General features: G+C 34.8%; 1 long non-coding RNA gene across 1 annotated transcript; it reads right to left on the bottom strand.

Annotated features, from left to right (window-relative positions):
• Positions 1-3,841: 3,841 nt before the first annotated feature.
• Positions 3,842-7,971, bottom strand: LOC133172722 (uncharacterized). Its single transcript, XR_009718960.1, has 4 exons — positions 7,900-7,971; positions 5,841-5,903; positions 4,416-4,580; positions 3,842-3,962 (listed from the first exon to the last, which is right to left on the bottom strand). It is a non-coding gene; the product is annotated as an uncharacterized LOC133172722 (long non-coding RNA).
• Between the last annotated feature and the right edge of the window lie 807 nt (positions 7,972-8,778).

Below are 8,778 nucleotides of genomic sequence, written 5' to 3'. Positions count from 1 at the left end.
TTACCTGCAAATATCCAACATGTTTTTTAAATGAAGACTTGGTTCAAATCTCACACAAATGTTGTTTATAAGTCTTAAGTACTTGTAGTGCTCATTCTGTAGGTCACCATAATCTATTCTAATACTATCCAAGCTTCGTACGATTTATTTTTTTTTTCGTCCCCAACAAGGAAAGACTTTTTTAAAAAAAATGGCGTAAACAAGAGGCCCAGGGGCCTCAATGGTCACCTGAGTATAATACCACACTGTGAAAGATCCATATAAGTAAAATAAAAAAACAACAAAATAATCCGACAGATGAAGTTATGTTGCCCAAAAGAAAAAGAATTAGGATATATTCTATAAATAACATTTTTCTCTCGTGAATCTTGAAAGCTAGCTGTCGGTACAACGCCAGAATGTATCGTGGTATTTGTGAGTATGTTCAGGAATCGTGCGTCTTTGAAAATTCGTTTGAACTATAAATTCTACAATGCATATTATTGTTCTTTAGTTTAATGTACTGACATGTAGATATATCGACGACGTACATGTATTATCAATTTACAATAGTTTCTTCCATTCATAGTTGACTCGATCTATCCAAGCGAGCTTGAAATAAAAGACAACACAGAGTCCGACACATCTGTTTCATATTTGGATATTTTACTAGAAAGAGACTTTAATCGTACCATTGCAACAAAGCTTTATGATAAACGTGATGACTTCAATTTTTCAATCGTCAACTCTTACTTGTGTAGCAATATAACCTTATCACCTGCATATATTTATGGGGTTTTTGTCTCCCAGTTTATTCGATACGCAAGAGCATGCTCTACCTATGAACAATTTCTAAAACGAGGCAAGCTATTGACAAACCAATTGATGAAACAAGGATTTCAACAGTCTCGTTAGAAGTCATCATTTCGCAAGTTTTATGGCCGATACAATGACCTTGTCAGCAAATGCAGTCTACCATTAAGTCAAATGCTGACTGCCGTTTTTCATACTAATTATTAGGCCATTATTTAAACACTGAATTGTCTATGAATTTTCCCGTTCCCCGGCGGCTTAACCGGTCGGCAGGGGATGCTCACTCCTCCATGACACCTGATCCCACCATATTTGCTACCGATTTGTATTGCCTGAATGGAGTTTGGGCTTGAATACTATTCGATATCTCCATTTTTCATGTACCGAGTTATCCATCTCAAACATACTAAACCAAAAGCAGGCACATGGAATGAGTAGAGTGTTTTGGTATTATTTTAATATATATATATATATATATATATTAAATATCTTAATACTGCCCCCCCCCCCCCACTTCTTGTTGCTGAAAGGTCTATAACTGGCAAATTTCAGTATTTGTAGAAAAAAATGTATCAAAAAGTTAGAGAAAGGACTAATTCCACATACCCCACCATACAATATAGGATTTTCTAGGTTGGGCTGTTAAATGTAGTTTTTTTTTGTTGTTTTTGGTTTTGTTTTAATCCCCTTTTTAAAAAAACGTTGCAACGGACCTGCAAAGATAAGAAATTAATTCTTTAATGGGAAATTACCAGTCCAGGTATCCTTTAACACCCCCCCCTCCCCCCACCGACGCACTTACCAATTCCCTATAATATTTTTCTGCCTTCCCCCTGAGGCTTTTTTGACTGATTTTAGAAACCTACTAATACAAGATTAACAGATTTATTTTGATACCCAACATACTCAGAGCATCACATATTACATGCCTACATCTACACTAAAACAGGGTTCAAACGTGGAGATTACATACTGGACATCCAGACACGACTTCTTTACGAACAGCTTCCACACAGCAGTGTTCACACCTACGACGCTTGCCTTCCATACGTAACAATGCATGAATGTTTCATTCGATCTTCTCGACAGCCATTGGTGAAAATGCCTCACGAACACACACTCTTTTCTCGAACAGAATTTTCCCACCATGCCACAACCAAGTCCTACAACAAAGTCGAAATAAATGAATCTCTTCTACTTCGATGGTCCTGGAAGACGACTCTTTGTACAACAGGAAGGAATTCACACGTCAAAATTCACACTTCTACAGTCCATGGTAAATCACAATACATGTATATATTTACAATATTTTTTGCTGGGACGGCCACATGTGTAGTTTTTCCTCAGTTGGTCGTGAATGTGGACTCCATGAATGAATGTTTTGTACTCGGAAATGGCCTTCAGCTGGGAAATTATGACACGTTCATGTCCTACCTGACGAGCTGTTGTAACATGTATGAAGGATGAAAACTGTTGTTGATTCAAGCTGTAAGCGTTAGACTGTCCTTTTCATAAGCAACATTTTTCAAGCTGGGGGATGTGCTGTCTCTTGATTATGGATTTCTTCTGACGAAGAGCTTGTGGCAGATTTTTCCGGTTTCAGACTACTGTTTCAAATGTGTAGATGTCATCCTCTAACAGGTCATTGACAAATCTAACAATTGTAAGGAAACAATTATGATATTCACGATAGTGCATACCCGCTAAGTCCCTCGTTAGACTGCACAACTTCGTGTTGCTGCTGTCTGGGTGTCCTATCTCTTTTTCCAATGTAAAGGCGGAAGTCACTTATGTACGAGGTTCGTCCATCACAGCGGGCCAAGAACTTGATTCCAAATTAATTTCTGATCTAGCTGGTATGTACTCTCTCAATTCTGTTCTACCATCGTAACCTTTCATGGCTTCGTCAATGGCCATCTCTGTAAAATGTTAGTAAAATGTCTTGAAGTTATAGCTTTGGCAATGTCAAGGAGTGGCTAAACACGGTTCATGGGGTTGATAATGGGGGTCGTTTCTATGCTGCCGAACAGTCCCCGGAATTCACGTGAAGGTATTGTGCAAGTTTGGCAAACCTGTCTCTGGACGTAACCATTTTGAATCCCATAGAACCGAGAAAATCATCATCCTTCCATTAATCCTTGTATTAGTGGCGTGGAGAAGGGCCCATCAAAACGGTATGTTCAAGATAAGCCCGAATTTCGTCACCGGCACTGGGTGAAATAAGCAGTTTCCCACCATGGGAAACTATACGGAAACCACATGGAAACCTCAAGTTTACATCATGTTTCCCAGTGGTTTCCGCAGCGGATGCCAGGTTATTCCGTCAAGTTTCCGTGGCATGGAAACTACTACGCTCCGATTCCACTAGGTATCCCGAACCACGGAAACCTCGGGAAACCTGAAGTTTCCCAAGCTTCCATGTAGTTTCCCGTAATGGGAAACCTGAAGATTCCACTGGTTTCCATAATTAGGAAACTACGTGGAATCGGAGCGTAGTGGTTTCCATGGAACTGGGAAACTGGATGGAATCCTCAGGTTTCCCATGAACGGAAACTAGAGGAAACCTCATGATTCCTCAAGTTTCCATGTTTCAGGAAACTACATGGAATTGGAGCGTAGCGGTTTCCGTGTTATGGAAACTTGGTTGAATTATCTGGTGTCCTTTAAAAGGAAATTACAGGGAAACTTCAAGATTCCCTTATTTTTCTGAGACGAGAAGCAATTTGGAATTGTGGTGTAATAGTTTCCATACCATGGAAACTACAGGGTAGGTTGAGCATTTCAATTTTGGGAAATGATTGACAGGCAACTGGAAGCTCAAGGATCCCTGTATTTTCCATGGTAAATCTTTCTTTTCTAGAATGTGAAAAGAGAACAGCAGTTTTAAATCAAAATACATATTATTAATTTCCTTGGTAAACTGTGTTTTCTTTTCAAAATCTATTAAAAAATGTATAAAGAAGAAAAAGCATTATCAAATCATATGTTTAATAATTCATTTGATGTACAAAAACATTATTTTAAAATTATATCAAAATAAATAAAATCATATATCTTAGGTAAACAATGTAGTAGTCTTTCACATCTAAGTCCATTCATAAACTTGATTAAATACTCAGTACTTCTTTCAACATCAGCTTCCCTTGTATTTTCTTTCCATCATCTGCGATCTGCAATATATTTTCATAAAAAATTATTTTTGTAAGAATTGTATGCTTGAATATTATTTAGAAATCTGACAAGATCACTCAATGTCCTTTATTGTACCAATATCAGTGATTAATTTCAGTCTTTAAATTTAATGACCATGAAATCAGAATAATGAACATTACATAGTACATGTAATGTTTTAAGCCAGATAAATATCAAAGCAGGTATGATTGAGAAAATGACCATCTCATAGAACACTGCTTTTAGTTGAGTCAATTGGAGAGAAATGTGCTCTGGACAAGGATATTACAAATCTTTTTTTCTTATTAATTGATATTAGACCTAGAAAATTGGTTAAAGATCACTACACACCCTTCATCCCAAAGCACACAATCCAGATCATACCAAGGGAGAAAAATTATGCTCTGGACGAGGACTTTAAATAAAGATATATAGTGTATTTTGATACTGACCTTTGACCTAGATAATTTGTCCAAGGTCACTTTTTACCCTCCATCCACAGGCACTCTACGAGTTAAATTTGAGTGAGATTGGGCTATGAGGAGAGAAAATATACTCAGGACAAGTGATATCAGATGGACAGACAGATCATCTCATGGCATCCACAGAACAGGACCCTAAAAAATCAATGCATATATATGTAAAGCTATATCCATATAAGTCAATATGAATTCATCATATATTGCATTGCATATACATGCTTTAATCATGTTTAATTTCAAATTGCATGTACACTCAGTTTACATACAAATAATCTAAATTTCATCAAAGACGACCAACATAACAGCCATTCAAGATTTAGTTAATCAACATTCAGTACAAGTTCTATATGCTATACCATATGTACAGACAGTTACTAGTATTATTTACCTGCATTCTAAATCTTGTTTTATGTCACTGAAAATTAAGGCGATAGCCATTAACCAATTTTAGCCCCAATTTACATACATGCATGTTGTATTGTTTGTTCAAGACTTCCCATTTAAAAATATTACCTTATAGTATATTTAGTTAACATATACCTACTAATAAAGTTTCAATGTGTTTCACTGAATATTTTAGAAATTACAGTCATCAAAATACTGACCAGCCAGAAATCAGTAAAGGTGCATGTCCTTATTTTTCATTTTTGTATTGTTTCATTTAACATGTTTCAATGTTAAAAAGTTTTAGTAAGTTATAATATTTACTACTTTATCATAGCCATACAGTTGAACTCTGGCATTTCGAATATCATAGATACATGTATGTTGAAGTAATTTGGAAGTATTCTTTAAGCATTTTACTCCTGATATCTTGAATCCTCAAATATCTCAAAATATTTTCAATGATTGAATTGAACTTTGAACCATGGCAAAAGGACTCTTAAACAAATATTCATTATTCTTAAAATAAAGTCTACAGGTTACAAAATTATAAGTTGCTCAACAATGATCATATCAATAATATTTAAGAGAGTTAATCATTTCCCCTTGGGGGGGGGGGGGGGGGCTTCCTCTGTACAATTTAGAATATCCTTACTTTGTGTCAACCTTGGTTAAAATTAGTGGTTCTTGGGAAGAAGTTAAAGATGTGAAAAGCTCACAGATGGATAGACAGTTTGATGGACAAAACACAAAACAAAAGGTGATCAGAAAAGTTCACATGAGTTTTTATCTCGGGTGAACTAAATTCCTCACTGCATGGTGTATATTATGCGAGATATCATCCAGACAGAAATTTTATAGAGGAATGAAAAGGAAGACTCCAAGTCATAATTTTACATAACCTCTTTTAGTTTGCAATTGGTATTTCAACATTCCAATTAAACTCAAGTTCTTTTCTTTTCATGCAATTGTTATACATGCCTATTTATGACTGAATTAATTACCACTTACCACATGATCACATCTTGATTCATCATACATCTTGCTGGTTCTTTAATGTCAGTTTTCTTCTCTCTGAAAGAATATATTATGTACATTTACTATTGCATTCTGATTTCACCTATAAGACCAACAATAAACAAGTGTCACAGGGGCCACATTGCTCACCAAAGCACTTTGGGTAGGAAAAAATATAAATCAGTTCAGTATTCAAAAGTTTAGATATAAAAGTGGTTTGGGGGGGGGGGGGATTCTACACTTTCTAAGGATGCTTTTGAATTAATATGACACATATTAGCATTGCTGGTCTTAAGAAGAAAATCTTTTTTATTCCTTTGTATAACTATCATCCCCTGTTATGGCCCCTCTATTCTCCTGGGGGGGGGGGGGTGTCACGATTTAAATAAATTATATCTACATTACTTCATCGCCTGTGTATATAAATATGACCAATCATGGCTTTATTGTTCTTGAAAAGAAGAATTTCTAAGATTTTTCCTATGTACTTTGATCGTTCATTGTGGCCCCGTCCTACCCCGGAGGTCATGATTTGAACAAACTTGAATTTATACTAGCTGATGATGTTTCAACATAAGTGTCATCTTTCCTGATACAGTGGTTCTAGTGAAGAAGATTTAAAAAGATTTTTTCCTATGTATTCCTATGTAAAATTGATCATCCATTATGGCCCCGCCCTACACTGGGGGTCATGAATTGAACAAATTTGAATTTACACTACCTGAGGATGCTTCCAAATAAGTTGGAATCTTTCACTGCCCTGTGGTTCCAGAAAAGAAGATTTTTAAATGATGCCATTAATTTTTCATTTATTTGTAATTATTTCCCTTTAGAAGAAGATATGGCCCTTTATTTGAACAAACTTGAATCCCCTTTACCCAAGGATACTTTATAGCAAGTTGGTTGAAATTGGCCCAGTGGTTCTTGAGAAGATTGAAATGTGAAAAAATTACGAAAACGACGGCGACAGACAAATTTCGATCAGAAAAGTTCACTTGAGCCTTTGGCTCTGTGTGCTAAAAATGATTTGTTTGATGTACTCCGAATAACCCATCAAAATCACCCCTACCCAATCATTTTTTTAGTATTGAAATTTTATTTCAATTTTTTTTTGGGGGGGGGGGGGTCATTGAAATAAATTTTGTTTCATTACAAAGTTGAGGTTTATAATTTCTCCAAGACACTTGTTTTATGGAGAAATGAATATTAAATCTGTCTAGCTGTCCAGTGTACGTAATGAAACATCAATAAATTTCTAATTCTGTGTTTTTATGACAAAAATCAATTTGTTAGATACTGCCAAAAAAATCTACCTACCTACCTACTCATTTTGCAAAATGTGGGTCAGAGTACATCAAACAAAAGTATTTTTAATAATGGCCTAGACTTCAACAACTACCAGGGAGGAAAAAAAATAAACAAACAAAAATTTCAAACAAATGTAGATTTACTTATTTTTATCATTATGCTTCTACGATGTTGCTACCGCCATCAATAACTGATGATTGTAATTTAGATGATTCATTTGCATTACTTGAAATACTATCAAAAATTATCAATATTTGTACATCATGTAGGCTTATTATTTTTAACATTTTCAGTAAATCTCTCAGCAGGTCACATATGAGAATTTTTGTCTTTTGAACAGTAAACTGTTTCAATTTACAATCTATCACTTGTTTGTTAAACAGTTGTTATATTATTATAGACAGTGTACTTTAAAACCAATACATTTTCCCTATACAAATCATCACTATGCATATCAATAAGGGTTGTGCTATGGCTTTGTAAGATGTATATGTACTCTAGTTACAGACAATCTATTTAAATTGTTCTTATGATTCTTCATAATTTGTAATTATATCTGCCACATAAAGGCGTTTTATCTGTGTCGGATTACAATAGTCAGAACTCTCTCTTTCAGCTGTCTTTTAAATTTCCATTGATGATGATGTCCTTCGTGAATAATCTGATAAGTTGAGATTGCGGACACCTTTTGTTTAAATATTAATGACTTAATCGTAATTTAGTAGCAGAAATAATTCATTTATACCTTGTCGTTACATCATAAAAAGTTCCAAAAGTCTAACAAGTTCATGAAGTTGACGATCCGAGAACACATGTATTCAAACCGGATATATCTTTTGTCTGTTTTAACAAGGAAACCATATTCGGTACAAACATTATTATCCGATTTAACAACGAAAAAAAAAAATTCATACACTTTTCATTTATATACAGAGAGAGAGAACTATTATAGAAGGCATTCATTTTCACTAAAAAAAAAATGATCTAAAAATGCAAAACGTACAGCATGGAAAAAGACAAATGTGGTGCCATAGGGTCTAGCTATACAATAGTCTACTATCTATGCATCTTTGATCGTAAAACACTAAATATTGTATAATTCAAGTTTCTCTTTTCGTTTTTGCAATGCGTAAACTAAAATATTTAAAACTTAGATATCAAACATTTCAAAATGGCGTCAAAACGAATGTGGTCTTCGATGGGAAAGATTTGTTCTGCCCATTGTTACTATTATTTACCGTAAAAAAGTATATAAAAATATACGTACACTAATCCTTGGTTGTTGATCATTGCATTTTTCACAGTTTTAAAGACACTGGGTGGCGAAAACATCATTAACTTTTCACATTTGCACCTTACACCCGAGTTCTTCTCCGTCTTGCTCAACTCCAAAAATGGCGCCTCGTGAAAATTGACCAATGAATAAAGCCTCTGCAGAGCGATGCATTATGGGAAACAGAACCTATTTACTTTAATTATGTTAGAGGGTAAAGTTTTTATATATAATATAATTTCCCTGTGACGGTGATTATGAGTTCTTATCCTTAATGAAGTTCTTCTCTGTTCATAGAAAGGGGGGTGCTCCTCAATAAATTTGCTGATAATTAGTATACTATAGAAAACG

Source organism: Saccostrea echinata, unplaced genomic scaffold (assembly GCF_033153115.1).
Source record: "Saccostrea echinata isolate AGI-Se365-2 ecotype Australia unplaced genomic scaffold, CSIRO_AGI_Sech_v1 ptg000054l, whole genome shotgun sequence".
Lineage (NCBI taxonomy): Eukaryota > Metazoa > Mollusca > Bivalvia > Ostreida > Ostreidae > Saccostrea > Saccostrea echinata.
This window is presented reverse-complemented; position numbering and strand designations above follow the sequence as displayed.